Below are 23181 nucleotides of genomic sequence, written 5' to 3' on the forward strand. Positions count from 1 at the left end.
AAGTTTAATTTGAAAGTTGTTAAGTGTGACTTAGTTGAAAAAAATTTCAATATTTTGAACATTCTTTTTAAAAAATTGAATAATTACTGTTGTGAGTCAATGGTAAATCTGCTTTTAGTAGATATCCAAATTCTCTAGGTACAAAACTATCTTTATTTTTCTAGAAAGAAAATTACTGAGAAGGTATTAGATGCATGCCTTAGTGGAGAGCCCTTGATATCAGGGACACTCCTAATGGGTGACTTTATTTATTATTTTTTTATTATTAATAAATCATGTATTATTTGTTTCAGGGGTACAGATATGTGATTCATCAGTCTTACACAACACACAACATTCACCACGAAATATATCCTCCCCAACATCCATCACGCAGCCAGTTCTTCCCCCCTTTCCCTCCAGCAACCCTGTTTGTTTCTAGAGATTAGAAGTCTCATATGGTTTGTCTTCCTCTCTGGGTTCATCTTGTGTCATTTTTTTCTCTCTTCCTCTATGAACTTCTGCCTTTTTTCTTAAATTCCCCTTATCAGTGAGATTGTATGATTATTGTCTTTCAATGATGGACTCATTTTGCTTAGCATAATACCCTCTAGTTCCATCCATGTCTTTGTAAATGGCAAGACTTTGTTTTTGTTTTTTTTTTGTTTTTTGTTTTTTGTTTTTTGTTTTTTGATGGTTGGTTAGTATTCCATTGAATACACATGCCACATCTTCTTTATCCATTCATCTGTCAGTGGACATCTGTGCTCTCTCCATAGTTTGGGTATTGTGGACATTGCTTTTACAAATAGAAATAAAAGGCATTTGAATCAGAAAAGAAGAAGTCAAATTCTCACTCTTTACAGATGATAAGATACTTTATTTGAAAAACCCAAAGGCTTCACCCCAAAAGGGCTAGAACTCATACAGGAGTTCATTAAAGTGTCAGGATATAAAATTAATGCACAGAAATAAGTTGCCTTTCCATACAGCAACAATGAGACAGAAGAAAGAGAAATTAAGGTATGGCTCCCATTTACAGTAACACCAAAACCATAAGATACCTAGGAATAAACCTAACCAAAGAGGCAAAGGATCTATACTCAGAAAACTATAGAATACTCATGAAAGAAGTTGAGGAAGACACAAAGAAATGGAAACACGTTCCATGCTCATGTACTGGAGGAAAAAATATTGTGAAAATGTCTATGCCACCTAGAGCAATCTACACAATCAATGCAGTCCCTATCAAAATACAATCAACTGTTATCACAGAACTGGAATAAATGATCCTAAAATTTGTATGGAACCAGAAAAGACTACAGATAGCCAAAAGAATGTTGGAAAATAAAACCAAAGATGGTGGCATCATGATTCTGGACTTCAAGCTCTATTACAAAGCTTTAATCATCAAGACAGTATGGTACCGGCACAAAAGCAGACATATATGTCAATGGAACAGAATAAAGAGCTCAGAAATGGACCCTCAGTTCTATGGTCAACTAATCTTTGACAAATCAGGAAAGAGTATTCACTGGAAAAAAAAGTTTCTTCAACAAATGGTGTTGGGAAAATTGGACAGCCACATGAAATGGGACCATTTCCTTACACCAGTCACAAAAGTAGATTCAAAATGGATGAAAAAAAAAAAATACCTCAATGTGGGAAAAGAAACCATCAAAATCCTTCAGGAGAAGACAGGCAGCAACCTCTTTGACTTTGGCCCCAACAACTTCTTACTAGACATATTTCCAAAAGCAAGGGCAGAAATGAACTATTGGGACATCATCAGGATAAAAGGCTTTTGTACATCAAAGGAAACATTCAACAAAACCAAAAGACAACTGACAGAATGGGAGAAGATATTTGCAAGTGACATATCAGATACAGGGCTAGTATCCAAAATCTATACAGAACTTATAAAATTCAACGCCTAAAAGAACAGATAATCCAATCAAGAAATGAGCAGAAGACATGAACAGACATTTCTGCAAAGAAGACATACAAATATCTAACAGACACATGGAAAAGTGCCCATAATCATTCAGCATCAGGGCAATCCAAATCAAAACTACAGTGAGATACCACTGCACACCACTCAGATTGGCTAAAATTAACCAGTCAGGAAAAAACAGGCATTTACAAGGATGCAGAGAAAGGCGAACCCTCCTACACTACTGGTGGGAATGCAAGCCGGTGAAGCCACTCTGGGAAACAGTATGCAGTTCCTCAAAAAGTTGAAAATAGAGTTACTGTACAGCCCAGCAATTCTACTACTGATAAGGTACACACATAGTGATTTGAAGGGGCACATGCACCTGAATGCATATAGAAGCAATGTCCACAATAGCCAAACTACGGAAAGACCTTAGATGTCCATCAACAGAGGAATGAATAAAGAATATGTGGTGTATATACTATGGAATATAATGCAGCCCTCAAAAAACCATGAACTCTTGCATATGCAATGATATGAATGGAACTAGAGGGTATTTTGCTAGACGAAATAAGTCAATCAGAGAAAGACAATTATCATATGTTCTCACTGATATGAGGAATTAGAGAAACAAGATAGAGGATCATAGAAGAAGGGAAGGAAAAATATAACAAGACAAACCCAGAGACAGAGACAAACCATAAGAAACAATCTCAGGAAACAAACTGAGCGTTGTGAGAATGAATGGAGGGTGCACAGGATGAGGTCACTGGGTGATGGACATTGCAAAGGGTATGTTCTATGTTGAGGGTTGTTAATTGTTTAGGACTGATGAGTTGCAGACCCGTACCCCTGAAACAAGTAATATGTTATTGTTAACTAAAAAAAAAAAAAAAAAAGAAAAAAAAAAGTAATCAAATATCATGATCTGTGGAGAAAAAGACACCAATGTCATCATACTACTAAGGCAATTCCATTGGAAAACAGGAAAAGATAAGCTTAATTCAATTAAAGACAAAGATGGGATTTTAAGATATTGGAGGCTCTAAATATCTTTATTTCATTCGCAATTGCCATGTTTCGTCTACTTCTCATTTTTTAAGAGTTTATTTATTTATTTATTTATTTGAGAGAGAGAATGCATATGAATATGTGTAGGAGCAGAGGGAGAGTGACAAGCAGACTCCACGCTGAGCTCACAACATGATATGGGGCTCACTCCGACACCCCAAGATCATGACCTGAGCTAAAATTAAGAGTCTGTAGCTCAATTCACTAAGGCACCTAGGCACCCCTTCACTTTTTATTGTACTAAATGTACTACATGAAATGTGCTAAACTAAATGTACCAAACTAAAATCAGACTCTTTAGCTACTGTATTTTAAAATTTAAGATACTTTGTATCGTGCTACCCCAATAAAAATATAATTATTTTAGCAATGGACCATGTGACTAAATTTCTTAAAACGGAAATATCAATTTCAATGTACTATTTCCCAGTTACATCATGATCTTGCATCTATAATTTCAGAACTCAATTTACATGCAATTACATTATATTTAGAGATTGGTCTCTTCCAAACTATTGCCTCTGGTAGATATTGTCTTCTTTCCATATATATATATATATATATATATATATATATATATATATATATATATATATAACTTAAAATAATCTCTCTTTTACATGAACATTCTCTTGTGAATATTAAAACTATTCTTAGCAGTAAATAGCACAAAAGTTACTTGCTTTCAAAATTAAAATAGTCAACTAACTGTAGATGATTAATGTATCTTAACAATTAAGATGAGGGAGAGGAGTCAAGATGACGGAGAAGTAGCAGGCTGAGACTACTTCAGGTAGTGGGAGATCAGCTAGATAGCTTATCTAAAGATGGCAAACACCTACAAATCCAATGGGAGATCAAAGAGAAGAAGAACAGCAATTCTAGAAACAGAAAATCAACCACTTTCTGAAAGGTAGGACTGGCGGAGAAGTGAATCCAAAGTAACGGGAAGATAGACCGTGGGGGGAGGGGCCGGCTCCCAGCAAGCAGCAGAGCAATGGAGCACAAAATCACGACTTTTAAAAGTCTGTTCCGCTGAGGGACATCGCTCCAGAGGCTTAACGGGGGTGAAGCCCACACGGGGACAGCGTGGCCTCAGGTCCCACATGGTCACAGAAGGATCGGGGGTGTCTGAGTGTCGCAGAGCTTACAGGTATTAGAACGGGGAAGCTGGCTACAAAGACAGAGCTGAGGAGTGAGCTCTAAGCTTGGGGTTACCTTGAATTGGTCGCAGGTTCGGTCAGCTCGGAGCGCAGCCAGAGGCAGGGTGACGGGAGTAATTGGGTGATGTTCTCTGAGGGCGCACTGAGGAGTGGGGCTCCAGGCTCTCGGCTCCTCCGGGCTGGAGACTGGGAGGCCACCATCTTCATTCCTGTCTTCGGGAACTCTACGGAAAGCGCTCAGGGAACAAAAGCTCCCGAAAGCAAACCCGAGCAGATTACTCAGCCTGGCCCCTGTTAAAGGCAGAGCAACTCCGCCTGGGGCAAAGACACTTGAGAATCACTACAACAGGCCCCTCCCCAGAAGATCAACAAGAAACACAGCCAGGACCAAGTTCACCTACCAAGGAGTGCAGTTTCAATACCAAGGAGAGCAGCGGAATTCCAGAGGAGAAGAAAGCAAAGCACTGAACTCATGGCTTTCTCCCCATGATTCTTTAGCCTTACAGTTAATTTAATTTTTTTTCTTTTTCAATTTTTTTCTCTTCTTCTGCTAAATTTTTTTAACTTTTACCCTTTCCTTTTTTAACGTTTTTTAAATAGTTTATCTAATATATATATATATATTTTTTTTTTCCTTTTTATATTTTTTCTTTATTGGTTTTCTTTTTTTAATTGTTTCTTTTCTTTTTTTTTTCTTTCTGAACCTTTTTATCCCCTTTCTCCCCCCCCCCCCCCCCACGATTTCGGATCTCTTCTGATTTGGCTAAAGCATATTTTCCTGGGGTTGTTGCCACCCTTTTAGTATTTTACTTGCTTCTTCACATACTCTTATCTGGACAAAATGACAAGACGGAAAAATTCACCACAAAAAAAAAAAAAAAAAAAAAAAAAAAAAAAAAGAACAAGAGGCAGTACCAAAGGCTAGGGACCTAATCAATACAGACATTGGTAATATGTCAGATCTAGAGTTCAGAATGACGATTCTCAAGGTTCTAGCCAGGCTCGAAAAAGGCATGGAAGATATTAGAGAAAACCTCTCAGGAGATATAAAAGCCCTTTTTGGAGAAATAAAAGAACTAAAATCTAACCAAGTTGAAATAAAAAAAGCTATTAATGAGGTGCAATAAAAAATGGAGGCTCTCACTGCTAGGATAAATGAGGCAGAAGAAAGAATGAGCGATATAGAAGACCAAATGACAGAGAATAAAGAAGCTGAGCAAAAGAGGGACAAACAGCTACTGGACCACGAGGGGAGAATTCGAGAGATAAGTGACACCATAAGACGAAACAATATTAGAATAATTGGGATTCCAGAAGAAGAGGAAACAGAGAGGGGAGCAGAAGGTACATTGGAGAGAATTATTGGAGAGAATTTCCCCAATATGGCAAAGGGAACAAGCATCAAAATCCAGGAGGTTCAGAGAACCCCCCTCAAAATCAATAAGAATAGGTCCACACCCCGTCACCTAATAGTCAAATTTACAAGTCTTAGTGACAAAGAGAAAATCCTGAAAGCAGCCCGGGAAAAGAAGTCTGTAACGTACAATTGTAAAAATATTAGATTGGCAGCAGACTTATCCACAGAGACCTGACAGGCCAGAAAGAGCTGGCATGATATATTCAGAGCACTAAATGAGAAAAACATGCAGCCAAGAATACTATATCCAGCTAGGCTATCATTGAAAATAGAAGGAGAGATTAAAAGATTCCAGGACAAACAAAAACTGAAAGAATTTGCAAACACCAAACCAGCTCTACAGGAAATATTGAAAGGGGTCCTCTAAGCGAAGAGAGACCCTAAAAGTAGTAGATCAGAAAGGAACAGAAACAATATACAATAACAGTCACCTTACAGGCAATACAATGGCACTAAATTCATATCTCTCAATAGTTACCCTGAATGTTAATGGGCTAAATGCCCCCAATCAAAAGACACAGGGTATCAGAATGGATAAAAAAACAAAACCCATCTATATGTTGCCTACAAGAAACTCATTTTAAACCCGAAGAAAAATGAAATTGGACCATTTCCTTACACTACACATGAAAATAGACTCAAAATGGATGAAGGACCTCAATGTGAGAAAGGAATCCATTGAAATCCTTGAGGAGAACACAGGCAGCAACCTCTTCGACCTCAGCCGCAGCAACATCTTCCTAGGAACATCGCCAAAGGCAAGGGAAGCAAGGGAAAAAATGAACTATTGGGATTTCACCAAGATAAAAAGCTTTTGCACAGCAAAGGAAACAGTTAACAAAACCAAAAGACAACTGACAGAATGGGAGAAGATATTTGCAAATGACATATCAGATAAAGGGCTTGTGTCCAAAATCTATAAAGAACTTAGCAAACTCAACACCCAAAGAACAAATAATCCAATCAAGAAATGGGCAGAAGACATGAACAGACATTTCTGCAAAGAAGACATCCAGATGGCCAACAGATACATGAAACAGTGCTCCATATCACTCGGCATCAGGGAAATACAAATCAAAACCACAATGAGATATCACCTCACACCAGTCAGAATGGCTAAAATTAACAAGTCAGGAAATGACAGATGCTGGCGAGGATGCGGAGAAAGGGGAACCCTCCTACACTGTTGGTGAGAATGCAAGCTGGTGCAACCACTCTGGAAAACAGCATGGAGGTTCCTCAAAATGTTGAAAATAGAACTACCCTAGTACCCAGCAATTGCACTGCTGGGTATTTACCCTAAAGATACAAACGTAGTGATCCAAAGGGGCACGTGCACCCGAATGTTTATAGCAGCAATGTCTACAATAGCCAAACTATGGAAAGAACCTAGATGTCCATCAACGGACTAATGGATAAAGAAGATGTGGTATATATACACAATGGAATACTATGCAGGCATCAAAAGAAATGAAATCTTGCCATTTGCGACGACGTGGATGGAACTAGAGAGTATCATGCTTAGCGAAATAAGTCAATTGGAGAAAGACAACTATCATATGATCTCCCTGATATGAGGGAGAGGAGATGCAACATGGGGTTAAGGGGGTAGGAGAAGAGTAAATGAAACAAGATGGGATTGGGAGGGAGACAAACCATAAGTGACTCTTAATCTCACAAAACAAACTGAGGGTTGATGGGGGGAGAGGAGTTGGGGGGGTGGGGTTATGGACATTGGGGAGGGTATGTGCTATGGTGAGTGTTGTGAAGTGTGTAAACCTGGCGATTCACAGACCTATACCCTTGGGGATAAAAATATATGTTTATAAAAAATAAAATTAAAAAAATAAAAATATAACAATAATAAAAAAGAATATATAAAGAATTCTTACAACAGAATAATAAGAAGATAAAAAACTTAGTGGAAGTGGGTAAAAATTTGTGAAAACTTCAAAGAAGGTATACAAATGACAATTGAACAGATGAAAAGATGTTCAACATCATTAGCCATCAAAGAACTGCAAATTAGGGATGCCTGGGTGGCTCAGTTGGTTTGACGACTGCCTTCGGCTCGGGTCATGATCCTGGAGTCCCAGGATCGAGTCCCGCATCTGGCTCCCGGCTACGTGGGGGGTCTGCTTCTCTCTCTGACCTTCTCCTCGCTCATGCTCTCTCTCACTGTCTCTCTCTCAAATAAATAAATATAATCTTTAAAAAAAATTAAAAAAAGAACTGCAAATTAAAATAACAATGTGATGAGTATAATTTAAAATACTGACTATATTAAGTGTCGGCAATGATGTAGAACAATTAGAACTCTCATATAGTCATGGTGGGAATGGAAAATAGTACAACCACTTAGAAAAACACTTCACGGTTTCTTGGAAAATTAAACATACACTTACCATGTGACCTCGTAATTCCGGTCTTATATTTTCCCCTCAAAATAAATATATATGCACACACACACACACACACACACACACACACACACACACACATACACACACACACAAAAAAAAAAAAACAATTAAGATGAAAGAAAATATCTTGCTGAAAAGAGGAAACTTTATATTAGGCATAGAGAGAGAAGAGGAAGTTTGAACTGATATTGCTACACCAAAGGAAAGAGTAAGCAGCAAATAGAAATGCAGAGAGAAAATAGCCTGTTAAGTTTTGGTGATTTAGAAGAAATCTTGTGACAGCATTTTAAATTCAGATGGGCAAGGACCAATGTGAACCACAGGGTAGGCTGTTCTTCGGGATTTTTCTGTATGGAAAAGAACAGCTTCCAGACCTATTAAGAACAGAAATTAGAAAAAAAAAATAAGGTTCCTATTTGTGCTCAGAAATAAAATCTGAGGACTGGGGGAATTGTTATACCATACTCTTCCTTCTATTCTGTCAGAAAAGAGCAATTTAAACAATCTAGTTCAAGGAAGGAACGGATTAAAAGTATACCAATTATTCTTTCTACATCATCATAAAAGTAGTCTCCTCTTTCTGGATTTTGTTTTGGACATTTCTTTCTAATACTGAAGCACTTATTGCATATTTTGACAGGTCATCAATAATCTGAATGAAGAAAATCATAACTACATTTTATTTATTTTATTTTAATTTTTTAAATTTATTTTCAGCATAACAGTATTCCTTGTTTTTGCACCACACCCAGTGCTCCAAGCAATCATTGCCCTCTCCAATACCCACCATCTGGTTTCCACAACCTCCCACGCCCCGCCCCTTCAAACCCCTCAGATTGTTTTTCAGAGTCCGCAGTCTTTCATGGTTCACCTCCACTTCCAATTTCCCCCAACTCCCTTCTCCTCTCTAACTCCCCTTGTCCTCCATGATATTTGTTATGCTCCACAAGTAAGTGAAACCATATAATTGACTCTCTCTGCTTGACTTATTTCACTCAGCATAATCTCTTCCAGTCCTGTCCATGTTGCTATGAAAGTGGGGTATTCATCCTTTCTGATGGAGGCATAATACTCCATAGTGTATATGGACCACATCTTCCTTATCCATTCGTCCATTGAAGGGCATCACGATTTTTCCACAGTTTGGCGACCGTGGCCATTGCTGTATAAACACTGGGGTACAGATGGCCCTTCTTTTCACTACATCTGTATCGTTGGGGTAAATACCCAGTAGTGAAATTGCAAGGTCATAGGGAAGCTCTATTTTTAATTTCTTGAGGAATCTCCACACTGTTCTCCAAAGTGGCTGCACCAACTTGCATTCTCACCAACATTGTAAGAGGGTTCCCCTTTCTCCACATCCCCTCCAACACATGTTGTTTCCTGTCTGTCTTGCTTATTTTGGCCATTCTAAGTGGTATAAGGTGGTATCTCAATCTGATTTTAATTAGAATCTCCCTGATGGCTAGTGATGGTGAACATTTTTTCATGTGTCTGATAGTCATCTGTATGTCTTCATTGGCTGAGTGTCTGTTCATATCTTCTGCCCAATTTTTATATGATTGTCTGTTTTGTGTGTGTTGCGTTTGAGGAGTTCTTTATAGATCCTGGTATTTCAATTAAAAAATAAATGCATAATAATTTATTTTTTAATTGAAACTATAGGGTCCCTTCCTTGTCAATTCTTCTCAAACTCCTTTCCTTCCCCAGAAGTTCAACTCTACTGCAATTCTATGAGAATGACATGAACATGTACTCATTAATTTTGGAACAACTGACATATTAATGGGGTTAACACTTCCTATTCAAGACTATGATATGGTTTTAATTGGTTCATTATGTTTTATGTTTTTCAATGAGATATTTTACATGTAGATCCTGTGCCTTTACTATTAAATGCATTCGCATAGATTTTACATTTTTTGTTGTTAATATGAATGGGATATGTTCTCTCTTCTTACTGTCTCTAAATGTTTACTGCTGAATTAGAAACATTATTGAGGGGTGCCTGATTGGTTCATTGGGTTAAGCCTCTGCCTTTGGCTCAGTTAATGATCTTGGGGCCCTGGGACCGAGCACCTCATCAGGCTCTCTGCTCAGCAGGGAGCCTACTTCTCCCTGTCTCACTGCTGGCTTCTCTGCCTACTTGTGATCTCTCTCTCTGTCAAATAAATAAAATAAAATCTTAAAAAAAGAAACATTATTTAATTGCTGATGTCCAAGAACTTTATGTCCAAGAACTTTATTATTTTTTCTATCACTTTCTTTTTTAACAAGTGTACTTTGTTTCTATTTATAAAAAATTCAAATAACCCATGATTCTTATTACTTACATAAGCATTCATTATATTTTATAAATATTACTTTATTTAATTGAATGATTGCATTTTCTAGAAACTTTGAGGCAATACTGAAAAATAATGGTGATGGTGCATATTCTTGCATGATTCTTGGATTTAAATAAAATGTTTTTGGTGCCTTTGTTTATGCTAATATTTAATTTTGATGACAAATTTATTATACTTGAGTAATTTTGTTACCTTCTGATTTAAATTTTTATTAGTAGTTCTTAAAGATGGCCACATGTATATTACCTGGTTATGTCAATTATATCCCTAAATGTACTGATGTAGTGAACCATGTTTATAAATTCTATGATAACATACCTGAAGTTACCCAGTTTGGTCGTTGTTTTATGGTCTTTTGATATTTTAGTAATATTTTTTTGAAGTGTTAATTTAAGCGGTCTGGATGAAACTGTGGTAGTCTTACTAGGAGAACTTACCTGGAATAATAGAGCATCTTAACAGAGTCTCACCAAGCTCTGCATCTCTCTTCATCTTTCCAGTGGTGGTGTGAAGACCATCATGCTTGCCTGTCAAAACGCCTGTCCCAGATAAATGCAATTCTTCACCTAATCTTCCTTCCCCTGAGGCTCATTATCACTTTTTGTCATGACTGCTAGTCTTCTGTAGGTCTTTAATGTTATCTGGAAGTCCTAATGGAATTCCTTAATTCATTAATTTTACCAGTCTCCTGGTTATCTATTTCATACCTGCTCCTATACCCCTAGATCTTCTAGAGAAATTCTAAAATCTTCTCCCAAACATTAATCTCAAATAATTTTGATTGGGTAATAAATGGAATGATAGTTACATGAAAGTCTCAATATTCCCAGAATTTCCTGCTCACCAATGCTCTTAAATAATTTATACTTTGCTCATTCTCATATTAAGATAATGAATAAGGGGACATACTAAGTCATCATTTAAGGAAAATTCATAACATATAAACAGTGAAAAATAGTCTTTTTTTCATTTCAATCCATTTAGGCAAGCAGAGCAATCTTCAAAATTTGAACAAGTATTATTTAAATTGATTGAATTAAATTAAGTTATTTAAATTATTAAATAAAATTAAAGTATTTAAATTCAGTTGAAAATTTAGGACAAATTTGACAAATAATAGCTAATACAAAATATAGTGCTTTGTGTGAACAGACATTGTTATAACCACTTTACATATTGTATTGATCCAATCCAACAGAGTAAGGTCAGAAATCAGAAATCATTAATGTCTGCATTGCAGAAGTCACAAATGGGAGGCACAGACAAAACAAATTTGTCTGAAGTCACATAGTTACTAAGTTACTAAGAGGATTTGACCCAGGTAACATAGCTGTTATTCCTTCTCTGAGGGGACTAATGAAGTGGAGAGTATGGTGTGAGAGGAGAGAAAAGTTCAAGGAAATTCTCTCACCATAGAAATGAGGAGTTGAGAAAAGAGTTACCCTACTTTTTAATTCCCATAAACATATGAAGTTTAAGAAAATGGGAGTTTGGCCCTTGTCTCTTAAATGAAGTGATCAGCAGTGTGTTTGGACAGTCTCCTATTTTTCAAGATCTCACTCACACACATTAAGCATTCATGTTTTGAACATTCTCTTGGGATCAAATGTGGGTAATATAAAGTTTGTCTTCAAAGATCTAAAATAGATCAAAATAATGTATGAATTAAACCCAATCCGACACACTTAGACCCCAAAACCTGAGTCATTTTCTATTCTCTTTCTTACCCAATAGTATTATGTCCAGCCATATAACATAATTTATTACAGACTGCAGAGAGATTGAATGCCATTAAGTGATTCCATGATGCCAACATCAAGATGCTGACATTTGAAGACACCCTCCCTGAGAAGTTTGCAGAAAGAAATTTAACTCTATATATGTAATCTTACTCAAAAAGTCAAGTTCTCCTTACTTTTTTAATCCAAATTTTAAGAAAAAGAAGTGCATCATCTCCACCTTCTTTAGTTCAGTCTGAACTAGAAGGATTTTTCATGCTTCAGTAAATCTTGGTCCTATCAGCAACTACAGCATATGCTGCTTCTGTCTGGAATAAGTCAATAAGAAGCTGTATTAGGTCAATTGCAATTTGTAGGGCCTCAATTTTAAACAATTCAAAAAATTAATCAGACACAAAAATCATCATACTCTTTAAATTAACTAGCCAATCGATACTTCTAAAAACAGTCCAGATAGGGGAAAAATATCCCCAGAACCCAGTATTTAATGATGCCAAAGAACAGAGAAGAAGCTCCTTTTGAGTGAATGAGAAACATTTCTTGGTTGTAGCCTTGCCAGGATACCAGTCAGTCTCTTCTAGGAGTTCTAAATCCATGATGTGTGAATTAAACTCAATTGGCAGAAAACTGGCAGCAAGGAGTTAATTTTGGTGCTCTGCAATCACATTTCTGAGGGAATTTAGGCACCCAGGCTCCCATCTCTGAAAGTGACACCTACCCTGCCTATGAAGCTTAGAAGTTTGCAAAGGTGGCAGCTCAGATGCCAGGGGCACAATTTCTTGTAAATATTCATTCTCAATCCTGTGCTATAGTGGGCATTTCCAGTGCCTCCTGCCAAGAAACCTGCCTCCTAACAAAGGTTTCTCCCCCAATATGGAGTTAACCAATTTAGTGTCACCTTGAAACTCTGAAGTAGGAAATGATTTTGAGTATGTGGAAAATTTTCATGATTTGTCTTCCTACACTTTTTTTCCTGGGTCGTATGTGCAGAAAGGAATGTGATTCATCTGATGCAGAGATATCTGGCAATAACAGTTTAACGCTAAAAACCCAGTAGTACTTCGAGACACATGAAGAACTTCACTATGTGGCAATTTAGAAGCAGCAAATACTGTATTCCCCACTAATGCCTAAGAGGCCTGTACTCTTTGCAATGGGACATTTGTCTCAGCCAGAAAAAGAAAAAGAGGAGGAGGCTGTAGCTTCCTGATTCTGGAAGTCTGCCTTTTCTAAACCCTGGAGCTTTGAGTCCTTGCCAGACTCTGCCTCTCTGCTGAGAACTGAGAGGCCCCAGCCCAGTTTGCTGAGATTCCCACTTTCTATCTCTGATTTCATCTCTCATGGAACCTTCTCATTGATAACCCTCCTTGACAATCTTCCCTGAGGCCCAGGGATCTTTGTCTAAATTTCTGTGTCCCAGAAAATAAAGCCATTTAATTTTGAAAGAAAGAAAGAAAGAAAGAAAGAAAGAAAGAAAACAAAACAAAACAAAACAAAACAAAACTGCAAGCTACAATCATCTACCACAACCAAAATACCATGAGGTTGGGCTAAAATATTTCAATTTAGTTGCTCACAGAATGTAAAAACACATAGGAATCTAATGCTGACCTCTATAAATCACCACGGTCAGAGCACCAAGGCCCAAATTACATATCCTTAAACCAACAAAGCTTTCCATGTACATAATTTGCTCTCCCAAATTCCATTCTTTTGGTTTTAATTTTCAGTATTTCTGGCTGATACATTTAATGTTGGGGTTTTAACAAAGCCATCACAAAATTACTGTTATTAGTCCCTTACCCTTGTGTATTCTGAAGAAGCTGAGGAAAAAAAATAGTCACGACCTCAAAATAGGGGTTAACATAAAAATAGGGACCTAGTTGACAAGAATGGCTCCCGTAGGTGTGCCAAATGCTCCTGCAAATCCTGAACCTCAGACCTTGGCAGATTTATCCTCCCAATTATGGGCAATATAGAGGAATGGAGGAAAACATGTACTTAAGGACAAGCTTAATAGCAAAAAGGAAGAGTGAAATTAAACCAAGTATGTATTTATTCCTTCCTGAATAACCAAGTAGTTGTGTCAACTTCATTTTTACTAGGCTGGAATGAAAGAATAAGTGAGGAAAGACCAGAATATGCAAAGGGAAGATACATCTTCGTGGAAGCCTGGCATGGGAAATGGCATTCCCTTCCAGACAGAAAGGTCAGTAACATGCCCAATGTTAAGTAACTCACATATGGAAACCGTAGATGTTTGGTTCTAAGACTCCAACTTTTGTAAAGCGACCTGCTGTCTTTGTACTTTCACAATTCAATATGATAGCCTTATCAGAATTTTTAATCACAAGCATTAATATGATCATTATAATTATCTATTTATTCAAGCAATTTAATTAATAATCATTAATTAATTGCTTATTTAATTAATATTAATAGATATCAATGATTAATATTAATTGATAATAATTGATATTATTGATAATTGATAATAATAATATCATTGCTGTAATGAGATTACATTTCAGCTATGCAATTCTATGTGTCTATTTATATCTCAGGAATAGTCTTGCTAAGTTTACCTTTTCTTGTAATAGTGTGCTCTGAGACCACTGACATTTTTAACTAAGAGGCAGAATTATCCATTTAATTATTTTATCATGGTTTTTGCTCATCTCATTGACTAATAATTAAAGTCAACTTACTGGGGTTTCAGCATACTCGAACTTTTAATAATGATTGAAATTATCTGCAATCAAAGTATTCCTTATTCAATACTTTTTTTTGGAGTTTTTTTAAGGAGTTGCTAATTCTAAAAATTTTGAAATATACTAATTTTAATTTTTTATAAAAATATGATCAATATATTGATCTTAAAATAATAACACCTAAAACTTTAAAAAGTGTGTCCATACACATCAATTTAATTTAAGCTTAATATCATTCTAGAATATAGTATTATTGTTCTCTTTGTCAGGGATGGAAACTGAAGTTAAAAGGTGGTGGATGCTCTCCAGGGTCATAGACTTAAGAAAATGAATAAGGCTTGAACCTAGACTTTATGAATTCCAGGTTAGTGTTTGTTTCATGACACAATGCAAAAGGCAAGGAGGAACTCACTCATTATGATTATTGCAAAAAAATATAATGGCCACAGATTAGCTCAAGGATCATTTAAAACAATATGAAAAGATTGATGTGGGCTTTCAATTATTCATGTGAAAAGAAAAAGTCCCAGATATGGAAATCTGTATTCTCTATATCACTACACTAGTGCAATAGAGACAGGTAGACGGTGTCCTTCATGAGAAAGGAAGCCCCTCTTGAAAAGGACTCATCATCCCTCATGGTATTGAATCTGCTTCTCTCGCCATCTTTGAGGCTTGACCTCTACAGATTTTTTGTTTGTTTATGTAAGGGGATAATAATGACATTTTTCTTGGGATATTATTGGTAGTTTCTTTTTTCATCAAATTCATTTTCTGCAAGTCTCTGCAGAAAGCATGAGGCTATGAAAATTTCTAGAGCCCAGAACAGAAGGTTTACAGGGAGATTTCTCTTTCTTTCCCAACTTTCTCCTCGATTTCTTCTCTTTTCTCTCTCAATAAGGTCTTCTCTCAACTTTCTTTATTGAATGAATAATGAATAAGCCAATGAATAAACAAGACTATAGAATGGAATACGGAGAAAGCAAGTAGGAAATAAAGTTACCCTAGAAATGGAGCTGGAATGCTAGGTATTAGGAAGAATGGAAATATGTACACATATGAATTTTAAATCAGATATATCAAGGCAATCTATTGAAAGTCCCCATGAAAAATAATAGCACCAGCAGGAATCATTGCCATATATATATATATATATATATATATATATATATATATATATATATATATAATAAAATAACTAGAAATGACAAATTAGGTAAGTGTATCATTTCATATTTATGTTTGCCATATCAATGATTTCAATAAACACCTTACTTAGGCTAAGCACTTAACCTTCACATCATTGTGAAACACAAAAAGGGAAGAGAAGGGTGATTATTTCCTTCCCAGTGTTGGCTTTTCTCACTCAGTCTTACTCAGCATATTGTTATCCTCTCAGGAGACACATTATACACCTGACCTGCATTAGAGGAGTTAACAAGTGAAATGAGATTTCCTCTAAGCCCCTAACAATGTTATTTGGAATATATTTGAAAGCATATCTATTAATATAATAATATTCCTTTCTCTACACATTTATTACTTTGTGCTTGAATCTACTCTCCATAGTCAACAGAAAGGCACACAATGAAACAGTATCTTGCAACTTCATGCATGAACTTATTAGTGTTCACACACACACACACACACACACACACACACACACACACACACACACACCTTCGTATTTTCTATATGGTGCCAATGGATATGGCACACATGATATGGAGGAATTAGATCCAGACCCAGATTTTGATGGAATTAGACCTCAGCTTCATATGCACTACTATTTTTAGTAGAGCTCCACTTATAATACATACATGCAACATCATGAATCACAGATTTCCCTCCTCTAGAACAACCTTCCCAATCAGTTTCACTTCTTAAATTCTATCTATCTTCAGAATCTAACTAAGGTTATTTATAATCCATGATATTGTTCTAGACCAATCAAGACACAAACATGTCCTTCTTTTCTAAACTTATGGCACTTCTGGTTACTATCAAAATCACTCATTTGCAAATGATACCAGGCACTGAACACATTCTTTTGTAAAATTTTATTTATTTGACAGAGTGAGATCACAAGTAGACACAGAGGCAGGCAGAGAGAGAGGAGGAAGCAGGCTCACTGCTGACTTGAGAGCCTGACACAGGACTCAGTCCCAGAACCCTGAGATCATTTTTATAGATTTCTGATTTGAAAGAGACCTACCAGATATTATCCTATTAGGACACTGTGATGCTTAATTGTATGTGTCAGCTTGATTGGTCATAGGATGCTCACATTAATGACTATTTCTTGGTGTGCTTATGAGGGTGTTTCTGGATAAGAATAGCATTTAATCAATAATCTCATTAAATATCCCTGCACAATGTAGGTGGGCATCATTCAATATCCTGAGGCCTGAACAGAACAAAAGGTGAAGGAAGAAGGAATTCACTCATTTTTTCTGCCTCACTCCTGATATGGGTCTAATTGTATGTTTTATTGCTTTCAGATTATGATTTAAATATTGGCTCCCCTACTTCTCAGGCTCTTGAACTCCAACTGGAATATTCCACTAGATTTCCGATGGCTTCAGTTTGCAGATGGCAGATGATGAAACTTCTTGTTTACGATAACTGTGTGACCTAATTGCCCATTATTTTCTATCTATATATCTATTTATCTATCCATCATTTATCTATCTTCTTTCTATATATTATTGGTATCTTCCATCTATACATTTGATATATATATAGTCTCTCTCTCTCTCTCTACACACACATGCACACACACACATTTTTTGGGGGGGGGGTCCAGGGATTGAGTCCCTTATTTGGCTCTCTGTTCAACAAGTAGCCTGCTTTCCCTCTCTCTCTTCCTGTTTCTCTGCCTACATATTATCTCTTTGTCAAATATATAAATAAAATATTTTTTAAAAGATAGAACTTTTATAGAAAAATTAGGTTAAATTAAATTATAATTGAATAGGTTAAATAAATCATAAATCCTAATCAAATCCTATTCAATAAGTCAGGTGTCCTTATAATAATGGGAAGAGACACCAAGGATGGAAATGCATGGGAAAGTTCATGTGAGGACACAGCAAGAAGGTATTGTCTCCAAGCCAAGAAAAGAAGCTTCAGGAGAAACCAAACCTTCTGATACCTTAATTTTGGACTTCCATCTTCCAGAATTCTGAACAAATAAATGTCTTGTGTTAGGCCACCCAGCCTGGTGGCTGGCATTTTGTTAACACAGCCCTAGCAACCGAATGGAGATTTTGACATTGAAAACTAGGGAGTTGCTCTAATAAATACCTACAAATATGGAAGTGACTTTGTGGAAGTGGGATGGGGAAAGGCCTGAAGAGTTACAAGGTTCACGTTAGAAAAGCCTACATTGACCTAAAGAGAGTGTCAGTACAAGTATGAACCTTTACAGGTGATGCTCATGTGGTCTCCAATGGGAATGAAGATTGTTATTAGAAACTGGAGGAAACGTGATCTTTCTTATAAAGAGGTAAAGCACTTGTTTGAATTGTGCTTAGTATTTTCGGGAAAATGGAACTTACTTGTGATGAAATTAAATAATTACCTGACGAGATATCTAAGAAAAAATGCCAGTGATGCAATTTGGATTTTGTTATGGTTTATAGTACAGTGAAAGAGTATAGATATGATTTTAACAAGGAATTGTTAAACACTTGTTAAGGAAAGAGGAATCAGACTTTGAATATTAATAAAACTGTCAGCCTATCCACACTGAAAAACACAAGAAAAGCATGATCTGGAGAGAACAAGAATTGTTGGCTGGAGGAATACTTTGGTAAAGACATTGTAGTTGTGACTCCTGGCCAGCAAGATAGGAATGAGTAATGTTGAAATTTGAACCAGGGACCCACTTCTGGAATTTCAGTACTTAACTCCAAAGCTCTCAACTTTCACACTTTCTTATTCACAAGAGATATCCATCTATCCTGGATACTATGTGTGTATATATATTACATGCATATTCATTACATGGGATACAAGTATGGTAATTTCTCCATCCTCCTGTGGAACAGATTTTTAAAGACAAGACATGTGAAGTTTAAGAGGAGTGACAATACTATAAAAATAATAGTACCATACGATTTCAGTTATATGTGGAATCTGAAAAACAAACAAAAACCAAATAATTTCTTAAATACAGAGAACAAACTGATAGTTGCCAAAGGGAAAATGGGTAGAATAATGGGTAAAATAGATAAAGGGGATAAAGTGGTATTTTTTTTTTTCAGTTACAAAATAAAGAAGTTACAGAAATGTTAAGTATAGCATAGGGAATATGGTAAAAAATACTGTAACTATGCAGTGTGGTGACAGATGGTGACTATGTTTATCATGGTAAGCATCAAGTAATGTACATAATTATCAAGTCACTCCATTTTACACCTGAAACTAGTATAACACAGTATGTTAATCATACTACGGTATTTTTTCTAAAAAAAAAATTAAAAATGAAATAAAAAGAACAATGCCAGTGCTAAGGGTGATTGGAATGTGAAAGGGACATTTCTTAGCCTGAGGAGTTTGTGTCTATAAACATGATGTGGAAAATTTTGGGATCCTGTGTTTTCTGGAGAGAGTTGAGCAGTAATTTACATTTGCTAGAAACAGGGGTCTCTCCATCCCACTGTCAATGGAGTTTTCATACATGAGGGCTAGGTATCTTGGAAAATTCGGATGTCTGAAATTAATTGAAAACTGAGAAGAAATATTTTATCTGTGGTAAGCTCAGTGCCAGCTTCTAAGAAAGGCACTTATTTCAGCTGAATGTTAAGAAAGCTCCAGCTGTCTGAAGCCATGTGTTAAAAGACACTTGTCATATTTTCTTTTTTTTTTTTTAATGTGTTTTATGGGGCAACTGGGTGGCTCAGTTGATTAAGCATCCAACTTGTTGTTTTGTCCCAGGTCAAGATCTCAGGATTTTGAGATCAAGACTTATGTGGGGGGGGGGCGCCTGGGTGGCTCAGTGGGTTAAGCCGCTGCCTTCAGCTCAGGTCATGATCTCGGAGTCCTGGGATCGAGCCCCGCATCGGGCTCTCTGATCAGCAGGGAGCCTGCTTCCTCCTCTCTCTCTACCTGCTTGTGATCTCTCTGTCAAATAAATAAATAAATTTAAAAAAAAAAGACTTATGTGGGGCTCTATGCTCAGCATGGGATCTGTTTATGTTTCTGTTCCTCTCCCTCTGCCTCTGCCCCTCCTCCAACTCATGCACATGCACATCCTCTCTCTCTTTCTCTAAAATAAATAAAATGAAATCTTTTTAAATGTGTTTTTTTCATTTTTGATATTTTGAACATCTGGATTTTCATGTAAAATTGACAATATTAAGTGTTGGGAAGTAGTGAACATTAAGTATGTTGAAGTCAAAGAAAGGTGTCTATGCACTGAGACCCAGCACCTCATTTGTTATCTCTGGCCTTCACAAAGTGATGAAGAATAAAATAATAACAAGACTCATTACAGACCAGCTAAGGCTGAATAACAAAATTGTTTAGTGCAGCCAGTCAGCTTGGTCACAATTAGCAGTATGGGATGGGAGGAAAGGAAGTAGATAGTTGTCATCAACCTGGAAGTTTTGTTATGAGGGTCAGGCAGGCAGACAAGAGATGGAAAGAAATCTGTATGTGAAAAGAAGGACATTCATGAACCTATTTTTGGCAAGCTGAGATAGCCTGGAGATGCACTAATTTCTCTTTCAATAATAAGTTTATAGAAAGAATAAATAATAGATAAACTAACAGAGATACTAGAATGAGACAAGTGAGGCCCCAAGATACAAAATTCAAGGGGCCACTCAATTGCAGTTTCATGAAGTTTCATGGGTTAGGCTTGTGCAAACCTAGGTGTGAATATCTCCTGACATCGTGTGCTCAGGATGCATCAATTGTCTCACCTTAGCGATGGTTCTGGTGTTTACACTATGTCAAAAGCAATTATTTGTTCTTTTTTCAGATGATATGGCTATTATTCAATTTCGGGAATAGCAAATCTCATTGAAAAACAGTAATGAAAGAGTAGTAAAAAGAAAAAAAGTCTGGACACTAATGGCCCATTTTGTGACAAAAAATTTGCAACCGTTTGCTCCAATGAATCAATCTTTATTTCTATTTTTAGATTTTCAATTATACTTCTAAACTCTGATATAATTTCACTTTCTTGGTTTACATATTTTTTCATTCCAAGGTATTTACTGAGTTCCTACCTAATGTGTCATTGTGCTAGGCGATTGATTCAATATTGGTGAATAAAACAGAAAAGGTGACTGCTCTTTTGGAGTTGATAAGTGATAGAGAAAAAGATACTTAATATGTACATAACTAAATTAATTAGTACTTATCATTGCGGTAAGGACAATATAAGAAACAAATATGGTGCAGGAATGTCTACTATTATTGCTTCATGTTTGGGAACACAGTCGAGAATCCCCTCCAAGACCTTTGGTGATGCAGTGTGGTTGAGGAGAATTCCTGCCAGAAGCCCTAAGACATTTGAGGAAGAAAATTATATAACATCTTTTCTTTCAATATTAAAGATAAAATTGAAATAATTCATGTGTGCCTTAAAAATAGGAAGACTTTTTTCAAGTATGTAGAATAAAAACAAAACACATTTGGCCATACCACAAAGCTACTACTAAAAAGTTCTTTCTTTCTTTCTAGTTTGTCTCATGCTCCACTTTAGTAAAATTCATATTACTCCTTGACTATTCTTCCTCTGCTTTTGTTTTCTTCTTTCCCTTCCTTCTCCTACTCTTACTTTTTATTCATACATATTTAGGATTGATCCTATTTTAATTTCTTCTCAGCTAAAGCTACGCTTGGAGGGGAGCCTGGGTGTCTCAGTTGCTGAGTTCCAGCTCAGATTGATCTGAAATCAACCTGGGATCCTGCCCAGAGTTGTACTCTGTGCTCAGCGGGCAGTCTGCTTCAAGATTCTCTGCCTCTGCCCAATCCCCCAAACTCTCTCTCTCTCTCACTCTCTCTAATAAAAATTATATAAAAAAGAGATGAAAAATATGAAAAACCTGAAAAAATTTAAAAAGTCTACGAAATAAAAATACAAAGAATGCTACTTACTGTTTTCCCTAAGCTCTGAAGCTTTGCAGCCCTCTATTATCAGTAAACTTGAGAGGAGTGAGTTGTTCGTGATGGTCTTCAAGGGGAGGAACCTCTTGCTCTGATCCTCAAGTGTACTTCAACTAGTGCAAAAGCAGCTATCCTAAGCAGCAGAGACAGGCCTCTGTGTAAGCAGCTCTGAATTCCAGTATGTGGTGTTGTTTTACTCCCTGAAGGTTTTCAGCACCAAAGGGTGAGATGAATATCGCTGCACCCTGCTCTCTATGCAGGAGCTGAAAATTTGCACCCCAGCTCTTCAGTGAACCCTCACAGAAAAAAAAAAAAAAAACAATCAAGTCTTAACCCCTCAGTTTCTGTCAGAACTCTGTGTTCACCCTGCCAGTGAAAAGACATTTTTATCTCAGGCACACAACTGAGTTCCAACTGCAATAATTTTTGGTGTTTTAAAATATTTTATTTATTTATTTGAGAGAGAGAGAGAGAGAGAATGAGAGGGGAGAAGGTCAGGCTCCCTATGGAGCTGGGAGCCCGATATGGGATTTGCTCCTGGGACTCTGGGATCATGACCTGAGCTGGTCAGTTGCTTAACGAACTGAGCCACCCAGGTGGCCCCAACTCCAATTTCTATGGATTCATGTGGCACAGTCCCACACCATACCTGCGGGGTGTTGGAGGTCTTGCCATGCTTCTGTTTTTTGCTGGACCCCTCCCAGGAAAGTGAATGCCCAACTGTGCTGTGATTCAGGGTATAGGGCTACACAGAGCAGAAAGCCAGGACCTAGCTTTGTGGTTTACATCCATTTTTCCCTAGCTGATGTCTGGGAACTCTGAAGGATTCAGGCCCCCACCCCCATTCTTCTTCTGACCCAGGGGATTCTGAGATCATGCTGTCACACCTGGGATTCCAACCTGCTTCACTACTTGCACACTTTCAAGCCAGGAATGTCCCCCACAGTAGTAGACTACTAAGTGTTTCAATCATGCACTTCATTGTCAATAAAATCTTTGCAGTAGGTATCTCCCCGCTGCTGTATCCACAATCATATCACCTACACAACTTATTCCCACCCACACCACTTGAGCTCTGAAGCTGCCACAGGCACCACAGTGGGAGCTAGCAGAGCTCTTGAAGTGGTTCAGGATCTTCTTCTGTGGCTGGTGCTGTTGGTCTAAGAAGAGAAAGTATCATCACCATGATTGACTTTTCATGTCCCTCCTAATAAAGGAAAATTTTCCCACCATTCAATGTTCTCTGAGTCCATGAAGCAATCCCTGGAAGGT

This window comes from Lutra lutra, chromosome 5 (genome assembly GCF_902655055.1).
Source record: "Lutra lutra chromosome 5, mLutLut1.2, whole genome shotgun sequence".
NCBI classification, from domain to species: Eukaryota; Metazoa; Chordata; class Mammalia; order Carnivora; family Mustelidae; genus Lutra; species Lutra lutra.